Source organism: Bombina bombina, chromosome 3 (genome assembly GCF_027579735.1).
Source record: "Bombina bombina isolate aBomBom1 chromosome 3, aBomBom1.pri, whole genome shotgun sequence".
In the NCBI taxonomy this organism is placed as follows: domain Eukaryota; kingdom Metazoa; phylum Chordata; class Amphibia; order Anura; family Bombinatoridae; genus Bombina; species Bombina bombina.
Genome location: NC_069501.1, coordinates 369,939,309 through 369,961,684, shown reverse-complemented (window position 1 = coordinate 369,961,684; position 22,376 = coordinate 369,939,309).

Genomic DNA, 22,376 nt, shown 5'->3' with positions numbered 1-22,376 from the left:
CAGGGCATTGATGTCTTTTCTGAGATCGCCGAACAAGCTGCGCATTTCCTGCATGACCCCTCTGATGTCATCTTTAGATGACAAATATTGCAGGTCTTCCTTTGTTAATGGTTGGGTCTGCAGCTCAGGCTGGTGCACTTCTACTGAATGAGTTTGGTGGCGTGCGGTCATTTCTTCTGTCTGTGGGTTGCTTGGATTGTTTAGCTGCTTAAGGTATTTGCTCAGTGGTCTGTCCAGTGCATTCTTTTCTGCCCTAGCAGACTTTTTACCAGGCATCACTTAGTGCAGTGAGTCAGGTCCTGGGTATTAGGATGTGTCCTTATATGTAGTAAATGCAGAGCTTGGTTTTATTCCCCTTTTAGTGGAGATGAACACTACCTTTTTAGGCCCAAGACAGGTGCTTAACAGTATTTTAGGGGCTTATGCTTTTGAGTTAATTTGCAGGCCAGGGGTTAAAGTGGTGAGTACTTATGTATAACCAATAAGGGGTTCTGGATATATGTGGTTGCCGAAGCCCAGGGCTGTGTGTAATACAGGTTTCTTAGCTATGTGCTGTAGCTGACTGTGCTGGGCTGTACTGTGTGAGGGGCAGTACCACGTGGGAAAGAGAGTCCGTAAAGGGGATATTGTAATCCGGGTAGAGTATATAATGTGTATAGGCAGCAAAAGTATAACTGCCCCAAAACCCCGTAGTCAGATCCAACTGCCACTTAAGCCGTTAAGCTGTAATCACACAGACATGTTATGACTATTTGAGCCGTTACGCCGCAGCGTGTCAAAATGGCCCCTGATGCTAGGAAAGGTTATAGAAGACCTGCCCGTGTCTCTGTGCCTTGTCTCTCCCTATGGGTGTCTGACTGCCCGGTGCGAGGGACGCTCTCAATATTCCCCAGCCGGTCGTATTGATGTGATTGGCACTGTCCACTTACCGGCTTTCTACCGACCCCTTTTGTAATGAGGCCAGAGCTTCAGCCACAAGCAGCGGTAACGCTTCAGTTGTATGAGCGCTGCGATCCGGGTGAGTCCTCCAGAGCCGCCGGTATGTTAGGGTGAGAGCTCTGAATCAGAGGACCGTAGTCCAGGTCAGTGTGGCGCCGGGCCGATAGCTCTTGTGCTGCGCACAAGTCACTGCTTTCTGTTAGCACTCAGGCCAGTAAAAATCCTGCTGACTTGGAGTAAGGTCTCCTTTACATTATTTCCTCCTCCGCTCCTATTTCTTTGATGTGCGGTGTTCCCTAGGGGAGGTTGGGGAAGGAAGGGGAGTAAAATTTTGGAAGATTATGCCATTTATTTGTGCTATTTTGCCTTAAAAGTTTGGAGCTCCTCTAAAATGCAGCCATCCGCCTGCGTGGCTGAGCTCCGCCCCCCCAAAAAAGCTTTTACATCCATTTGTGTTATGACTACACAAGCTGTTTGTAAATTATTTCAGTGAGAAACCCATAATTTTTTAAAAAGCTAACAATTTTTTTAATATGATCGCATTTAGCAGCCTAGATTAATACCTTTGGTTGTCTACTAAAAATAAAATATATATATAGTTTTGATAGGTAAATAAAATTAAAAAACAAGTCTTTATTTCTATTTAAATGGAGTGATAGCAAAAATGCTAAAATTTCTCTCTAAAATTCCTGGTCCTTAAGGGGTTTAAGAAAGTCAAGAACTTAAAAGGAACAGTAAAGGCTAACTTGATTCATATAGAGCATCCTTTGTTGAAAAGGCATACTTAGGCCTAGATTTAGAGTTGGGCGGTAGCCGTCAAAACCAGCGTTAGAGGCTCCTAACGCTGGTTTTTACCGCCCTCTGGTATTTGGAGCCAGTCATTAAAGGGTCTAACGCTCACTTTCCAGCCGCGACTTTTACATACCGCAGATCCCCTTACGTCAATTGCGTATCCTATCTTTTCAATGGGATCTTTCTAACGCCGGTATTTAGAGTCGTGGCTGAAGTGAGCGTTAGAAATCCAACGACAAAACTCCAGCTGCAGAAAAAAAACAGTAGTTAAGAGCTTTCTGGGCTAACGCCGGTTTATACCGTAAAGCTCTTAACTACTGTGCTCTAAAGTACACTAACACCCATAAACTACCTATGTACCCCTAAACCGAGGTCCCCCCACATCGCCGCCACTCTATTAAAAATTTTTAACCCCTAATCTGCTGTCTGCACGCCGCCGCCGCAAGGTACGTTATACTTATGTACCCCTTATCTGCTGCCCCTAACACCGCCGACCCCTATATTATATTTATTAACCCCTAATCTGCCCCCCTCAACGTCGCCTCCACCTGCCTACACTTATTAACCCCTAATCTGCCGACTGGACCGCGCCGCTATTATAATAAAGTTATTAACCCCTAATTAGCCTCACTCCCGCCTCAATAACCCTATAATAAATAGTATTAACCCCTAATCTGCCCTCCCTAACATCGCCGACACCTAACTTCAAACATTAACCCCTAATCTGCCGACCGGAGCTCACCGCTATTCTAATAAATTTTTTAACCCCTAAAGCTAAGTCTAACCCTAACCCTAACACCCCCCTAAGTTAAATATAATTTAAATCTAACAAAATAAATTAACTATTATTAAATAAATTATTCCTATTTAAAGCTGAATACTTACCTGTAAAATAAACCCTAATATAGCTACAATATAAATTATAATTATATTGTATCTATTTTAGGATTTATATTTATTTTACAGGTAACTTTGTAATTATTTTAAACAGGTACAATAGCTATTAAATAGTTAATAACTATTTAATAGTTACCTAGTTAAAATAATTACAAAATTACCTGTAAAATAAATCCTAACCTAAGTTACAATTAAACCTAACACTACACTATCAATAAATTAATTAAATACAATACCTACAAATAAATACATTTAAACTAACTAAAGTACAAAAAATAAAAAAGAACTAAGTTACAAAAAATAAAAAAATATTTACAAACATAAGAAAAATATTACAACAATTTTAAACTAATTACACCTACTCTAAGCCCCCTAATAAAATAACAAAGCCCCCCAAAATAAAAAAATGCCCTACCCTATTCTAAATTAAAAATTGAAAAGCTCTTTTACCTTACCAGCCCTTAAAAGGACCTTTTGTGGGGCATGCCCCAAAGAATTCAGCTCTTTTGCCAGTAAAAAAAACACATACAATACCCCCCCCAACATTAAAACCCACCACCCACATACCCCTAATCTAACCCAAACCCCCCTTAAATAAACCTAACACTAAGCCCCTGAAGATCTTCCTACCTTATCTTCACCTCGCCGGGTATCACACCGATCCGTCCTGGCTCCGAAATCTTCATCCAAGCCCAAGCGGGGGCTGGCGATCCATAATCCGGCGGCTGAAGAGGTCCAGAAGAGGCTCCAAAGTCTTCATCCTATCCGGGAAGAAGAGGCAATCCGGACCGGCAACCATCTTAATCCAAGCGGCATCTTCTATCTTCATCCGATGACGACCGGCTCCATCTTGAAGACCTCCACCGCGGACCCATCTTCTTCTTCCGACGACTTCCCGACGAATGACGGTTCCTTTAAGGGACGTCATCCAAGATGGCGTCCCTCGAATTCCGATTGGCTGATAGGATTCTATCAGCCAATCGGAATTAAGGTAGGAAAATTCTGATTGGCTGATGGAATCAGCCAATCAGAATCAAGTTCAATCCGATTGGCTGATCCGATCAGCCAATCAGATTGAGCTCGCATTCTATTGGCTGATCGGAACAGCCAATAGAATGCAAGCTCAATCTGATTGGCTGATTGAATCAGCCAATCGGATTGAACTTGATTCTGATTGGCTGATTCCATCAGCCAATCAGAATTTTCCTACCTTAATTCCGATTGGCTGATAGAATCCTATCAGCCAATCGGAATTCGAGGGATGCCATCTTGGATGACGTCCCTTAAAGGAACCGTCATTCGTCGGGAAGGCGTCGGATGAAGAAGATGGGTCCGCGGTGGAGGTCTTCAAGATGGAGCCGGTCGTCATCGGATGAAGATAGAAGATGCCGTTTGGATCAAGATGGTTGCCGGTCCGGATCGCTCTTCTTCCCGGATAGGATGAAGACTTTGGAGCCTCTTCTGGACCTCTTCAGCCGCCGGATTATGGATCGCCAGCCCCCGCTTGGGCTTGGATGAAGATTTCGGAGCCTGGAATGATCGGTGATACCTGGCATGGTGAAGACAAGGTAGGAAGATCTTCAGGGGCTTAGTGTTAGGTTTATTTAAGGGGGGTTTGGGTTAGATTAGGGGTATGTGGGTGGTGGGTTGTAATGTTTGGGGGGGGGTATTGTATGTTTTTTTTTACAGGCAAAAGAGCTGAATTCTTTGGGGCATGCCCCGCAAAGGGCCCTTTTAAGGGCTGGTAAGGTAAAAGAGCTTTGAACTTTTTTAATTTAGAATAGGGTAGGGCATTTTTTTATTTTGGGGGTCTTTGTTATTTTATTAGGGGGCTTAGAGTAGGTGTAATTAGTTTAAAATTGTTGTAATTTTTTTCTAATGTTTGTAAATATTTTTTTATTTTTTGTAACTTAGTTCTTTTTTATTTTTTGTACTTTAGTTAGTTTATTTAATTGTATTTATTTGTAGGAATTGTATTTAATTTATTTATTGATAGTGTAGTGTTAGGTTTAATTGTAGATAATTGTAGGTAGTTTATTTAATTTATTTATTGATAGTGTAGTGTTAGGTTTAATTGTAGATAATTGTAGGTAGTTTATTTAATTTATTTATTGATAGTGTAGTGTTAGGTTTAATTGTAACTTAGGTTAGGATTTATTTTACAGGTAATTTTGTAATTATTTTAACTAGGTAGCTATTAAATAGTTCTTAACTATTTAATAGCTATTGTACCTGGTTAAAATAAATACAAAGTTGCCTGTAAAATAAATATTAATCCTAAAATAGCTACAATATAATTATAATTTATATTGTAGCTATAAAAATAGGAATAATTTATTTAATAAGAGTTAATTTATTTCGTTAGATAAAAATTATATTTAACTTAGGGGGGTGTTAGTGTTAGGGTTAGACTTAGCTTTAGGGGTTAATACATTTATTATAGTAGCGGTGAGCTCCGATCGGCAGATTAGGGGTTAATTACTGTAGGTAGCTGGCGGCGACGTTGTGGGGGGCAGATTAGGGGTTAATAAATATAATATAGGGGTCGGCGGTGTTAGGGCCAGCAGATTAGGGGTACATAGTGATAATGTAGGTAGCGGCGGTATACGGAGAGGCAGATTAGGGGTTAAAAAAAATATGCAGGTGTCAGCGATAGCGGGGGCGGCAAATTAGAGGTTAATAAGTGTAAGGTTAGGGGTGTTTAGACTCGGGGTACATGTTAGAGTGTTAGGTGCAAATATAGGAAGTGTTTGTCCATAGAAAACAATGGGGCTGCGTTAGGAGCTGAACGCTGCTTTTTTGCAGGTGTTAGGTTTTTTTCAGATCAAACTGCCCCATTGTTTTCTATGGGGATATCGTGCACGAGCACGTTTTTGAAGCTGGCCGCGTCCGTAAGCACCGCTGGTATCTAGAGTTGCAGTGGCGTTAAATTATGCTCTACGCTCCCTTTTTGGAGCCTAACGCACTGAAAACCCAGCCATTCTGTGAACTCTAAATACCAGCAGTATTTAAAAGGTGCGGGAGAAAAAAAGCACGCGTAGCTAACGCACCCCTTTGGCCGCCAAACTCTAAATCTAGGCGATAGATAGGCTTAAAGGAAAAGTCTAGTCAAAATTAAACTTTCACGATTCAGATAGAGGGGCCGATTTATCAAGCTCCATATGTTTCTGCGCAAGCCTTCAGGCTTTATTTAATGGCAAAGTTTATTTATATGAAAATTTTGCTACAGTTGGCTGTAAAGATCGTTACTTAACAAATCTAAATATGTAATAGTAATTTTTGGGTTGACTGTCCCTTTAAGATATTGTTGGAAATAATACTAAATAGAAATAGATTCCCTGTTCTGGTATTACTAATTTTGCTTAAAAATCATTTGCCCTTGAATATTATCCAAAGAAACAATATATTATAAGATTTAAAGGCCTATTATAGTGAAAAATGACATATTAAATTAATTAGAGCATGTAATTTTATCACTGTTGACCTTGCAAGTATATGTATTTAACTCCTGCAAAGGAATTAAATACATAGGTAAAGTACCACTTGGGGCCACAGAGAACTGTTGGTCCAGAACGTAAAACTGACACCTAATCATCAGCGCTAGTCATGACCCAGCTGTGCAGCTAGCCCTGTTGATAGGATCAGTATCATTTTCCAACAGTTCTCTGAGGCTCCCAAGTAGTACTTTACCTATGTATTTACCTCCTTTGTAGGGGTTAAACACATAGATCTGCAGGGTTGATAGTGATACAATTTAATGTGCTATACTGACTCTTTAAATCATATAACACCTGTCCTTTCTCTCTTCCAAACCATACATGTTAATGCCACACAGTCGTCTTTTAGTTTTGACTTTCAGACAATCCACTATAGACAAAGCCATCTATTCAGCAGCTTCCAAGTTAGAAAGAGATTGAGCCTCTGTAGATCCTTTATCCTGTTTTGCTTCTTATGAATATATGTGAGGTCTTTACCACACCAGCATCTGTCTTACTTCTGTTTTATATAACTGTATTGATATTTCCTCTTGCTTTATCAGTGGTGTATGTCTGTGCTGCAGTGTTTATGTTTGCATGAATGCTAAGCAGAGATTTATTTAACCCCTTAAGGACCAGCGACGTACCCTGTATGTCGCTGGCCTTTTTTGGGGACTTGATTGTTTTATAGCGCGGTCTTGCCACCAGCGTTGAGACTGCTCTATTCCACAAAGCCTGCTGGAGGGAGTGCATTAATAGCGTGTTCTTGTTAGACTTGTGCTATTATGTCCTGAAAAAACCCTTAACAACCAGTGACATACAGGGAACATTGTGGTCATTAAGGGGTTAAACTTTTTATGATTCAGATAGAGCACACAATTTTAAAAAAACTTTCCAATTCACTTCCATTATATAAATGTGCTCAATCTTTATATATGAACACTTTCTGAGGCTCCTACTGAGCATGTGCAAGATTCACAGAATATACATTTTATGCATTTTGTGATTGGCTGATGTCTGTCACATGATGCAGTGGGAGGGAAAATAGAACTAACTTTAAAATTTTCCAGAAAGAAATGTACTACTCATGTGAAATTCAAACTAAGTGCATTTGTATTGTCTATTTATTATGCATTTACTGATTATGATATTCTTCTGTGTTTAGTGGTCTTTTAAGGGACACAAACATGTAAAAGAGAATAGTAAGAGCATTTTATTATTGCACTAGTGGTTGTATATAACAAAGGGATTCACCGCAATCTGACAATTGGTTTTGGGCATTTTTTGTGGCCAGAAAAGAGCACAATTAGACGTGATCACAATATTATGTTTACGGTTATTTGCCGCAGCCATGATCATGTTTTTGGCTCGCCAATAAAAGTCCTATTTTTAACCCCTTAAGGACCGGGCATTTCAGACAAAAACTTCCCCAAAAGACCAGAGCATTTTTAGCATTTTTCCCATCACTACAGTTAAACAGAAATAGAGACTTTTTTATGCTTACCTATCAAAACTATATATATATTTTAGTAGAAATAAACCAAATGGACCTAGATCAATATCTTGGGTTGTCTACTAAAAAAAATACTTTTGATTCATTTAATATCCCACAACCAGAACTTGGTTGCTTTGCTAAGATTTGCATTAATCAACATAAATGTTGTTGAGCAACTCATAAATGGGGCATTTGGCACAAGATATTCAGCTTATTAAAATAAAAACATTTACACAAGTCGTGTTCTTGGTGTTTACGTTTTTATGACAACAGATCTAAACATACACAGTACTGAGAGTTACTGAAGAAAATTACTAAATTACTTTTGGAATTTTAATATTTTCATTTGCCTGTTTGATCTTTGTAACATACAAAATAACTGTTTGTCCACTTTAATATAGAAGTCACCATTCAATATTAGCAGAGAAACAGTCTGTGCAAAAAGATTTTGTAGTATTAAAGTTCAATTTAATAACTAGCATCACCATTTCAGCCAACATACAGCTACACTTTAATATAGATACATTAACTACTCCAATGATAGGATTACTCAACCTAGAGTATTTCATATTTTAATTCCTTTAAAGGCACAGAACAACTGTTATGGCAGAATGAAACAAAACTATATATTGCCAGTATCTAGTTTAATTTGTTGTGGTTTAGACATGTGCGGTTCGTTTCGGATTAATTCGGAAATTCGGTAAATTCGGTAAATTCGGAGATTCGGATCGATTCGGATTTCCGAATTAAAATACTTCCGAATCTACCGAATGAATCCGAAATAGCTGCCGTATCTCTGAATAAATCCGAATTAGCTCGTTAAGATTCGGCATTTCCCCATAGGAAACAATGGGAGTTTCGGCTGAAAAAAAACTAACACCGCAGCCCCATTGTTTCCTATGGGGAAACACTAAGTCTGCACCTAACACCCTAACATGTACCCCGAGTCTCTAAACACCCCTAATCTAACACTTATTAACCCCTAATCTGCCGCCCCCGCTATCGCTGACACCTGCATTATTTTATTAACCCCTAATCTGCCGACCGAATATCGCCGACCCCTACATTATAGTTATTAACCCCTAATCTGCCCCCCCCAATGTCGCCGCAATCTAACTACAAGTATTAACCCCTAATCTGCCGACCGAATATCGCCGCCGCCTACATTATAGCTATTAACCCCTAATCTGCTGTCCCTAACACCGCCGACCCCTACATTATAGTTATTAACCCCTAATCTTTCTCCCCCCAACGTCGCCGCAATCTAACTACAAGTATTAACCCCTAATCTGCCGACCCGATATCGCCGCCGCCTACATTATAGCTATTAACCCCTAATCTGCTGTCCCTAACACCGCCGACCCCTACATTATAGTTATTAACCCCTAATCTGCCTCCCCCAACGTCGCCGCAATCTAACTATAAGTATTAACCCCTAATCTGCCGACCCGATATCGCCGCCGCCTACATTATAGCTATTAACCCCTAATCTGCTGTCCCTAACATCGCCGACCCCTACATTATAGTTATTAACCCCTAATCTGCCTCCCCCCAACGTCGCCGCAATCTAACTACAAGTATTAACCCCTAATCTGCCGACCGCAAATCGCCGCCACTATAATAAATGTATTAACCCCTAAACCGCCGCACTCCCGCCTCGCAAACACTATAATACATTTTATTAACCCCTAATCTGCCCTCCCTAACATCGCCGCCACCTACCTACAATTATTAACCCCTAATCTCCCGCCCGCAACGTCGCCGCTACTATAATAAGGTTATTAACCCCTAAACCTAAATCTAACCCTAACCCTAACACCCCCTAACTTAAATATAATTTAAATAAAACGAAATAAATTTACTATAGTTAAATAAATGAATCCTATTTAAAACTAAAGACTTACCTGTAAAATAAACCCTAATATAGCTACAATATAACTAATAGTTACATTGTAGCTATTTTAGGATTTATTTTTATTTTACAGGCAACTTTGTATTTATTTTAACTAGGTACAATAGTTATTAAATAGTTAATAACTATTTAATAACTACCTAGCTAAAATAAATACAAATTTACCTGTAAAATAAATCCTAACCTAAGTTACACTAACACCTAACACTACACTATCATTAAATTAACTAAATAAATGAATCCTATATAAAACTAAATACTTACCTGTAAAATAAACCCTAATATAGCTGCAATATAACTAATAGTTACATTGTAGCTATTTTAGCATTTATATTTATTTTACAGACAACTTTGTATTTATTTTAACTAGGTACAAAAGCTATTAAATAGTTATTGACTAATTAATAGCTACCTAGTTAAAATAATTACAAAATTACCTGTAAAATAAATCCTAACCTAAGTTACAATTAAACCTAACACTACACTGTCATTAAATAAATTAACTACAAGTACCTACAATTATCTACAATTAAATAAACTAAAGTACAAAACCCCCCCACTAAATTACAAAAAAAAAACAAACACTAAATTACAAAAAATAAAAAAATATTACAAGAATTTTAAACTAATTACACCTAATCTAAGCCCCCTAATAAAATAACAAAGCCCCCCAAAATAAAAAAAAATGCCCTACCCTATACTAAATTACAAAAGTTAACAGCTCTATTACCTTACCAGCCCTGAACATGCCCCAAAAGAAAACAGCTCTTTTGCCTGTAAAAAAAAAACACAATCCCCCCCCCACATTACAACCCACCACCCACATACCCCTACTCTAACCCAAACCCCCCTTAAATAAACCTAACACTACCCCCCTGAAGATCTCCCTACCTTGAGTCGTGTTCACCCAGCCGGGCCGAAGTCTTCATCCGATGGGGCAGAAGAGGACATCCAGACCGGCAGAAGTCTTCATCCAAGCGGGGCAAGAAGAGGTCTTCCATCCATCATACAAGTACCAAAATACAAACAAACACTAAATTACCAAAAATAATAAAATATTACAATAATTTTAAACTAATTACACCTAATCTAAGCCCCCTACTAGCTATTAATATAGCTTCAATATAACTAAAAGTTACATTGTAGCTATTTTAGGATTTTTAGGTACAATAGTTATTAAATAGTTAATAACTATTTAATAACTACCTAGCTAAAATAAATACACATTTACCTGTAAAATAAATCATAACCTAAGTTACAATTACACCTAACACTACACTATCATTAAATTAACTAAATAAATGAATCCTATATAAAACTAAAGACTTACCTGTAAAATAAACCCTAATATAGCTGCAATATAACGAATAGTTACATTGTAGCTATTTTAGCATTTATATTTATTGTACAGGCAACTTTGTATTCATTTTAACTAGGTTCAATAGCTATTAAATAGATATTGACTATTTAATAGCTACCTAGTTAAAATAATTACAAAATTACCTGTAAAATAAATCCTAACCTAAGTTACAATTAAACCTAACACTACACTATCATTAAATAAATTAACTACAAGTACCTACAATTAAATGCAATTAAAAAAACTAAACTAAAGTACAAACCCCCCCCCACTAAATTACAAAAAATAAAAAAATATTACAAGAATTTTAAACTAATTACACCTAATCTAAGCCCCCTAATAAAATAACAAAGCCCCCCAAAATAAAAAAAATGCCCTAACCTATACTAAATTACAAAAGTTAACAGCTCTATTACCTTACCAGCCCTGAACAGGGCCCTTTGCGGGGCATGCCCCAAAGAAAACAGCTCTTTTGCCTGTAAAAAAAAAACACAATCCCTCCCCCCACATTACAACCCACCACCCACATACCCCTACTCTAACCCAAACCCCCCTTAAATAAACCTAGCACTACCCCCCTGAAGATCTCCCTACCTTGAGTCGTGTTCACCCAGCCGGGCCGAAGTCTTCATCCGATGGGGCAGAAGAGGACATCCAGACCGGCAGAAGTCTTCATCCAAGCGGGGCAAGAAGAGGTCTTCCATCCATCAGAAAAGTACAAAAAAACAAACAAACACTAAATTAGCAAAAATAATAAAATATTGCAATAATTTTAAACTAATTACACCTAATCTAAGCCCCCTACTAGCTATTAATATAGCTACAATATAACTAATAGTTACATTGTAGCTATTTTAGGATTTATATTTATTTTACAGGCAACTTTGTATTTATTTTAACTAGGTACAATAGCTATTAAATAGTTAATAACTACCTAGCTAAAATAAATACAAATTTACCTGTAAAATAAACCCTAACCTAAGTTACAATTACACCTAACACTACACTGTCATTAAATTAACTAAATAAATTAATCCTATATAAAACTAAATACTTACCTGTAAAATAAACCCTAACATAGCTACAATATAACTAATAGTTACATTGTAGCTATTTTAGCATTTATATTTATTTTACAGGCAACTTTGTATTTATTTTAACTAGGTACAATAGCTATTAAATAGTTATTTACTATTTAATAGCTACCTAGTTAAAATAATTACAAAATTACCTGTAAAATAAATCCTAACCTAAGTTACTATTAAACCTAACACTACACTATCATTAAATAAATTAACTACAAGTACCTACAATTAAATACAATGAAATAAACTAAACTAAAGTACAAAAAAAACAAACACTAAATTACAAAAAATAAAAAAAAATTACAAGAATTTACACCTTGTAATTTTCCGATCAGCCAATAGAATGCGAGGTCAATCTGATTGGCTGATTCCATCAGCCAATCGGATTGAACTTGAATCTGATTGGCTGATTGAATCAGCCAATCAGATTTTTCCTACCTTAATTTCGATTGGCTGATAGAATCCTATCAGCCAATCGGAATTCAAGGGACGCCATCTTGGATGACGTCACTTAAAGGTACAGTCACTTAGTCGTCGGATCAAGAAAGAAGAGGATGCTCTGCGTGGGATGTCTTCAGGATGCTGCCGCTCCGCTCCGGATGGATGAACAGAGAAGATGCCGCCTGGATCAAGACTTCTGATGGATGGAAGACCTCTTCTTGCCCCGCTTGGATGAAGACTTCTGCCGGTCTGGATGTCCTCTTCTGCCCGATCGGATGAAGACTTCGGCCCGCTGGGTGAAGATACGGTAGAGAGATCTTCAGGGGGGTAGTGTTAGGTTTATTTAAGGGGGGTTTGGGTTAGAGTAGGGGTATGTGGGTGGTGGGTTGTAATGTGGGGGGGGGGGTATTGTGTTTTTTTTTACAGGCAAAAGAGCTGTTTTCTTTGGGGCATGCCCCGCAAAAGGCCCTTTTAAGGGCTGGTAAGGTAATAGAGCTGATTACTTTTGTAATTTAGTATAGGGTAGGGCATTTTTTTATTTTGGGGGGCTTTGTTATTTTATTAGGGGGCTTAGATTAGGTGTAATTAGTTTAAAATTCTTGTAATTTTTTTTATTTTTTGTAATTTAGTGTTTGTTTTTTTTGTACTTTAGTTTAGTTTATTTCATTGTATTTAATTGTAGGTACTTGTAGTTAATTTATTTAATGATAGTGTAGTGTTAGGTTTAATAGTAACTTAGGTTAGGATTTATTTTACAGGTAATTTTGTAATTATTTTAACTAGGTAGCTATTAAATAGTAAATAACTATTTAATAGCTATTGTACCTAGTTAAAATAAATACAAAGTTGCCTGTAAAATAAATATAAATGCTAAAATAGCTACAATGTAACTATTAGTTATATTGTAGCTATATTAGGGTTTATTTTACAGGTAAGTATTTAGTTTTATATAGGATTAATTTATTTAGTTAATTTAATGACAGTGTAGTGTTAGGTGTAATTGTAACTTAGGTTAGGGTTTATTTTACAGGTAAATTTGTATTTATTTTAGCTAGGTAGTTATTAACTATTTAATAGCTATTGTACCTAGTTAAAATAAATACAAAGTTGCCTGTAAAATAAATATAAATCCTAAAATAGCTACAATGTAACTATTAGTTATATTGTAGCTATATTAATAGCTAGTAGGGGGCTTAGATTAGGTGTAATTAGTTTAAAATTATTGCAATATTTTATTATTTTTGCTAATTTAGTGTTTGTTTGTTTTTTTGTACTTTTCTGATGGATGGAAGACCTCTTCTTGCCCCGCTTGGATGAAGACTTCTGCCGGTCTGGATGTCCTCTTCTGCCCCATCGGATGAAGACTTCGGCCCGGCTGGGTGAACACGACTCAAGGTAGGGAGATCTTCAGGGGGGTAGTGTTAGGTTTATTTAAGGGGGGTTTGGGTTAGAGTAGGGGTATGTGGGTGGTGGGTTGTAATGTGGGGGGGGGTTGTGTTTTTTTTTACAGGCAAAAGAGCTGTTTTCTTTGGGGCATGCCCCGCAAAAGGCCCTGTTCAGGGCTGGTAAGGTAATAGAGCTGTTAACTTTTGTAATTTAGTATAGGGTAGGGCATTTTTTTTATTTTGGGGGGCTTTGTTATTTTATTAGGGGGCTTAGATTAGGTGTAATTAGTTTAAAATTCTTGTAATATTTTTTTATTTTTTGTAATTTAGTGGGGGGGGGGTTGTACTTTAGTTTAGTTTTTTAATTGTATTTAATTGTAGGTACTTGTAGTTAATTTATTTAATGATAGTGTAGTGTTAGGTTTAATTGTAACTTAGGTTAGGATTTATTTTACAGGTAATTTTGTAATTATTTTAACTAGGTAGCTATTAAATAGTCAATATCTATTTAATAGCTATTGTACCTAGTTAAAATAAATACAAAGTTGCCTGTACAATAAATATAAATGCTAAAATAGCTACAATGTAACTATTAGTTATATTGCAGCTATATTAGGGTTTATTTTACAGGTAAGTCTTTAGTTTTATATAGGATTCATTTATTTAGTTAATTTAATGATAGTGTAGTGTTAGGTGTAATTGTAACTTAGGTTATGATTTATTTTACAGGTAAATTTGTATTTATTTTAGCTAGGTAGTTATTAAATAGTTATTAACTATTTAATAGCTATTGTACCTAGTTAAAATAAATACAAAGTTGCCTGTAAAATAAATATAAATCCTAAAATAGCTACAATGTAACTATTAGTTATATTGTAGCTATATTAATAGCTAGTAGGGGGCTTAGATTAGGTGTAATTAGTTTAAAATTATTGTAATATTTTATTATTTTTTGTAATTTAGTGTTTGTTTGTATTTTGGTACTTGTATGATGGATGGAAGACCTCTTCTTGCCCCGCTTGGATGAAGACTTCTGCCGGTCTGGATGTCCTCTTCTGCCCCATCGGATGAAGACTTCGGCCCGGCTGGGTGAACACGACTCAAGGTAGGGAGATCTTCCGGGGGGTAGTGTTAGGTTTATTTAAGGGGGGTTTGGGTTAGAGTAGGGGTTTGTGGGTGGTGGGTTGTATTGTGGGGGGGGGATTGTGTTTTTTTTTTACAGGCAAAAGAGCTGTTTTCTTTGGGGCATGCCCCGCAAAGGGCCCTGTTCAGGGCTGGTAAGGTAATAGAGCTGTTAACTTTTGTAATTTAGTATAGGGTAGGGCATTTTTTTTATTTTGGGGGGCTTTGTTATTTTATTAGGGGGCTTAGATTAGGTGTAATTAGTTTAAAATTCTTGTAATATTTTTTTATTTTTTGTAATTTAGTGTTTGTTTTTTTTGTAATTTAGTGGGGGGGTTTTGTACTTTAGTTTATTTAATTGTAGATAATTGTAGGTACTTGTAGTTAATTTATTTAATGATAGTGTAGTGTTAGGTTTAATAGTAACTTAGGTTAGGATTTATTTTACAGGTAATTTTGTAATTATTTTAACTAGGTAGCTATTAATTAGTCAATAAATATTTAATAGCTTTTGTACCTAGTTAAAATAAATACAAAGTTGCCTGTAAAATAAATATAAATGCTAAAATAGCTACAATGTAACTATTAGTTATATTGCAGCTATATTAGAGTTTATTTTACAGGTAAGTATTTTGTTTTAAATATGATTCATTTATTTAGTTAATTTAATGACAGTGTAGTGTTAGGTGTTAGTGTAACTTAGGTTAGGATTTATTTTACAGGTAAATTTGTATTTATTTTAGCTAGGTAGTTATTAAATAGTTATTAACTATTTAATAACTATTGTACCTAGTTAAAATAAATACAAAGTTGCCTGTAAAATAAATATAAATCCTAAAATAGCTACAAAGTAACTATTAGTTATATTGTAGCTATATTAGGGTTTATTTTACAGGTAAGTCTTTAGTTTTAAATAGGATTCATTTATTTAACTATAGTAAACTTATTTCGTTTTATTTAAATTATATTTAAGTTAGGGGGTGTTAGGGTTAGGGTTAGATTTAGGTTTAGGGGTTAATAACCTTATTATAGTAGCGGCGACGATGGGGGCGGGAGATTAGGGGTTAATAATTGTAGGTAGGTGGCGGCGATGTTAGGGAGGGCAGATTAGGGGTTAATATAATGTATTATAGTGTTTGCGAGGCGGGAGTGCGGCGGTTTAGGGGTTAATACATTTATTATAGTGGCGGCGATTTGCGGTCGGCAGATTAGGGGTTAATACTTGTAGTTAGATTGCGGCGACGTTGGGGGGAGGCAGATTAGGGGTTAATAACTATAATGTAGGGGTCGGCGGTGTTAGGGACAGCAGATTAGGGGTTAATAGCTATAATGTAGGCGGCGGCGATATCGGGTCGACAGATTAGGGGTTAATACTTGTAGTTAGATTGCGGCGACGTTGGGGGAGGCAGATTAGGGGTTAATAACTATAATGTAGGGGTCGGCGGTGTTAGGGACAGCAGATTAGGGGTTAATAGCTATAATGTAGGCGGCGGCGATATCGGGTCGGCAGATTAGGGGTTAATACTTGTAGTTAGATTGCGGCGACGATGGGGGAGGCAGATTAGGGGTTAATAACTATAATGTAGGGGTCGGCGGTGTTAGGGACAGCAGATTAGGGGTTAATAGCTATAATGTAGGCGGCGGCGATATCGGGTCGGCAGATTAGGGGTTAATACTTGTAGTTAGATTGCGGCGACATTGGGGGGGGCAGATTAGGGGTTAATAACTATAATGTAGGGGTCGGCGGTGTTAGGGACAGCAGATTAGGGGTTAATAGCTATAATGTAGGTGGCGGCGATATCCGATCGGCAGATTAGGGGTTAAATAATGTTATTATAGGGTTTGCGATGTGGGGGGGCCTCGGTTTAGTGGTTCATAGGTAGTTTATGGGTGTTAGTGACTTAGTGTACTAAATGGGTGTTAGTGTAGCAAAAACATACCGAATTTCGGAACGGAATAGAACCGAATTCAGCCGAATCCGAATAAATCCGAAACGAATTTATTCGGATCCGAATAAATCCGAAACGAATTTATTCAAATTTTGCCGAATCAGATTCGATCCGAAACGAAATTCTAAAAGTCCGAATCGATCCGAACCGAAAACGAACCGAATTTTTTAGCGGTGCACATGTCTATTGTGGTTACATTACTCAGGCAAGCTTAAATTATTAACTTAAATAATAAGAAGTGCTTGATATTCAAAACCTCCCGTCATGGAGAGAAATCGCGCAAAATCTTTAGGATTTTTTTATAGACCTTGTATTGTAGTGAAGCAGCTTCTGTTTTTATTATTATTATTATCGGTTATTTGTAGAGCGCCAACAGATTCCGCAGCGCTATAAACAAAGGCGGAGTACAACAAAACAATTATAGGGATCAAATGGGTAGAGGGCCCTACCAAGAGTTGCACTGTTGTAGTCAGCTCTTAAGAAGGTGATCTACAAACAGCTGGACTCTTAGGCTTACATGCTAAGGGGGTTCAGGGGATAGCGACGGAGGAGAGGAACTGGTATAAAGTAAGGTTAGCGTAGGTTGTATGCATCCCTGAACAGTAGAGTCTTTAGGGAGCGCTTGAAGCTTTCAAAACTAGGGGAGAGTCTTGTGGAGTGAGGCAGAGAGTTCCACAAGATGGGAGCCAGTCTGGGGAAGTCCTGTAAAAGGGAGAGGGAGGGAGAGTATCTGGAGACAAGGTCTGAGATATAGGGGGGAGCAGTGCAGTTGAGGGCTTTGTATGTCAGAGTGAGAATTTTGTGTTTGATCCTAGAGGCAAGAGGAAGCCAGTGAAGAGATTGGCAGAGAGGTGCAGCAGATGAAGAGCGATGTGTAAGGAAGATGAGCCTGGCAGAGGCATTCATTATGGAATGTAAAGGAGCTAGGCGGCAGGTGGGGAGACCCAGGGCCGCCACTAGAAATTTTGGGGACCCTGACTTAACCATTGATCAGGCCCCCCCCTTTGACCTGTGCAATTTTTGACCAAGTAACTAAAATGTATATGCACTTTATTCTTAAAGGGACAGTTCACCCAAAAACTTTCTCCCCTTTAAATTATTCCCAATGATCCTTTTTACCTGTTAGAGTGTACTAAATTGGTTGCAAGTAGCTCCTTTACTCCTATTTCAGCATTTGAAATAGCTGATTTAGCTTGTGGTTTCCCAACCTATACTGAAAGTTTTGATACTGGAGTATATGCTATTGACAAGCCTAAGTAAACACAGTCAGCAGAAGAAGTTACAATCTCAGTGGGATGCAGGAGAGTTAAGTAATAAAATGATAATTTTCCATTGTTCTCTCTTTGTATTGAGCTATGGTGTTCCAGACAATTATAAGATAAGGAAGCAAGTCTGTGTACATAAAAGTGATAACATAATGAGATCTGATATTACCTTAAATTCAACCCATTGTAATAGGCTGTGGTTTCAAAGCACAAAACCAGTTACTTCATATACACAAATAAACCTGAAAATGCAATTTCTCAAATATTTTATACTCTGCAGGTGGTATAACAAGTCATTTAAAATACATTAATGGAAATACAATTTTACAGTGTACTGTCCCTTTAAGTGTAGTCAAACTTGGAAATGTTGTAAAATAGGTAGTAACACACAAACACAGACACACACAGACACACTCATACACTGAAACACACACACACTCACACATAAGGATTCACATATAGACACTCTAGAAGACACGCAAAGAAACACGCTCAGACACTCAGCACTTGTTTACATTGACCTGACAAGTAATGAGGTAGACTACAGTTTTGTCAAAAAAGGAGATTTACAAAACAAAATATGGAGTTCTGATTATCTTTTTTTTCAAGGAAGATGCCAACTAAATGATGACAACAGCATGCAGTGGCTGAAAGGAATGGCCCTGAACTGCCTAAACAATAATTTAAAGGTTAAATGTTGGATTGGTGACTTCCAAGGTCTCATTAGTCTCAAAGTCTGTAGAAAGATGTGAATAATCAGTAGTAAGGTCAAAATGTCCTAAAAAGGAACAGACAATGGACACACAAACTCTAACACAAACTTGCACATACACCCAAGGAAACACCAACAGAGACAGCCTCAAAAAACACACAAAGACATACACACACACCCACCCACCCACAGAAAACACACAAAACATACACACACAGAGAGACAACCACATAAAACACAGAAAGGCATACATACACACCCTCACTGAGACATCCACAGAAAACACTTAAAGACATGCACACACTCTCACAGAGACACTCACAGAAAATGCACAGACATACACATACCCTCACAGAGACATCCACAGAAAACACAGACAAACATACAAACACACACCCACCCTCACAGAGACATCCGCAGAAAACACAGAGACATACACACCCACCCACCCTCACAGAGGTATACAGAGAAAATACACAAAGACATACATACACACACCCTCAAAGAGACACCCATAGAAAAAGCACAAAGACATACGCACACACCCTCACAGACATCCACAGAAAATGCACAAAGACATACACACCCACCCTCACAGAGAGACCCACAGAAAAAAAAATTCATACACCCTCATAGAGACACAAGCAAAAGCACAAAGACATAAACACAGACACCCACAGTAACACTCACAAGAAGTAACATTTCTGCACATTGCATCCCCTAAATTAACAGTGTGTGACATGCATGATAAAAAAATTGCAGAAATTAAGATATCACTTTTTAAAGAATCATATTTGTAAATGTGCAAAAAAAATAATTCTGTGAATTAAAAATTGTACATTAATGATCTGGGTAGATGGCTAGATGAAGAAAAGTACTTTTAAATAGTTGACATATGTTTGTGTTTCCCCCCATTTTCCCCAACCAAGAGCACCACTTCAAATATAGTGTACAAATGTTCCCATCTGTCAGCTGTACTTATGGATTTTGAAAATGCTGTACTGTATATGGTCTTGGTGGAACCAAAAGCTGTGGTACTCAGTCTCATACCATTAGATCTGGATAAATGCAGGATTTAGGCTTGTTTGTATGTATTTCAAAATTTAGTCAGCTGTAGTATAAACTGAACAGTTTTAAGTTAGCCTGTCTCATTTAAAACACTGAGCAATCTTAGTCTGAGAGTATAACATTTTATGCAGATGTAAAAATCTTAGATAAAATGCCTCCTAGCATCTGGAAAGTCCTTGTATAAAGGGGCAGTAAACTGGAATGTAATATATATATATATATATATATATATATATATATTAATAAAAAAAACACATATCCGCCAAAAGGGCACCTACCATTTGTGTATTGAGGAGGAAACATTTCTGCATGGGTTTAACTATAGAATTTCTACAGCATTGTCAAATAATCAAAAATACACTGCTGCTAAAAAATGTGTTTTTATGGACCTCTTGCCCCACCATACAACTACTACCACACTGAAGTTACAATCCGAAATTGCACAAAGAAATAAAAAATCTTTACTATGTAAGTCCTACCTCCTCTGCAATGCTGTCTGACTCAGGCAAACACTGTACAAACAAAGTGTCAAGTCTGTCTCACACTGTGCATAGTGGTTTAGTGCACATACTTTACTCCTTGTAATAACATTTCCCATTCTCAATTAGCACTCTGCTGTAGTTCCCACGGGTGGCTGCCAACATTTAAAAAATAAATAAATATAAAAAAACATTTTTTGTAGTTGTTCTTGCCTCATGGGGCCCCCCTGGCCCATTGGGCCCCTGACAGGAGTCACCCCTTTCACCCCCTGATGGCGGCCCTGGGGAGACCAGAGAGGACAGAGCTGCAGTAATCGAGGCGGGAAAGAATGAGAGAGTGGATTATAATCTTAGTTGTATCTTGTGTAAGGAAGTGTCAGATTTTAGAGATGTTTTTAAGGTGGAAGCAGCAGGCTTTAGCCAAGGACTCATTGTGAGGAGTGAAAGAAAGATCTGAGTCAAATGTGACCCCGAGACATCGGGCATAAAGAACTCTACATAGCAACATAAACTTTTCTCAAGAAAACATTTGTGTTCCTTAAACGTTTTTAAGGGCCTTGCTGTACTGACAAGACTTCTTAGGTCATTTTGCGTAAGTGACAAGGTGCCTTCCATATTAAACAACTAAAAGAAAGAAGTTTAGAAACATGTAGCTGTAGATTATACACAGTGAACATTTAGTGGTATATTACCCATAAAGCACTACTTTCATATTCCTTTAAAAGCAAAATATCTAAATAATTCAAAAGCAAAAACCTGTTTACAGAATTTTTTCTCCAATTGCAACTAAAATAACATTATATTTTACTTGAATATAAATGCAGCTAAATATGAATATGAAGAAAGGAACTCCATAAGCTTTCGATTTTTACTTTACGGTTTAAGTGAATTTGGAGTAGTAGGGACATCTCCTGGTCATAATGAGTATTACACAAATTAAATTATAGTGCTAATCAGAAACATACGGCTAGATTACGAGTTTTGCGTTATGAGTAAAAAAGCAGCGTTAAACCTCATAACGCTGCTTTTTCACTACCGCTGCTATTATGAGTCTTGTAGGTACAGCTGTCCCGCACACTTTTTTTGCCTTAGCGCAAATTAACTTACGCAATTTGCGTAAAGTCTTTTTTCAATGGGACTTCCATTGCGCCGGTATTTCAAGTTTTTTTTTTTTAGGCCAAAAAGTGAGCGGTACAGCCTACCCCACAATATTTGTAATGCATTCTAAAGTCAGTAGTTATGAGTTTTACACTCCAAAGCCGTAGCATAAAACTCTAAAAAAGTTCTAAAAAGTACACTAACACCCATAAACTACCTATTAACCCCTAAACCGAGACCCTCCCGCATCGCAAAAACTAAAATAAAATTATTAACCCCTAATCTGCCGCTCCGGACATCACCGCCACTATAATAAACATATTAACCCCTAAACCGCCGCACTCCCGCATCGCAAAAACTAGTTAAATATTATTAACCCCAATCTGCTGTCCCTAACATCGCCGACACCTACCTACATTTATTAACCCCTAATCTGCCGCCCCCAACGTCGCCGACACTATATTATATTTATTAACCCCTAAACCTAAGTCTAGCCCTAACCCTCACACCCCCTAACTTAAATATAATTAAAAGAAATCTAATTAAAACCTACAATTAATAACTAAATAATTCCTATTTAAAACTAAATACTTACCTGTAAAATAAACCCTAAGCTAGCTACAATATAACTAATAGTTACATTGTATCTAGCTTAGGTTTTATTTTTATTTCACAGCTAAGTTTGTATTTATTTTAACTAGGTAGAAAGTTACTAAATAGTTATTAACTATTTACTAACTACCTAGCTAAAATAAATACAAATTTACCTGTAAAATAAAACCTAACCTAAGTTACACTAACACCTAACACTACACTACAATTAAATAAATTACCAAAATTAAATACAATTAAATAAATTAAATACAATTACCTAAATTACAAAAAACCCCCCACTAAATTA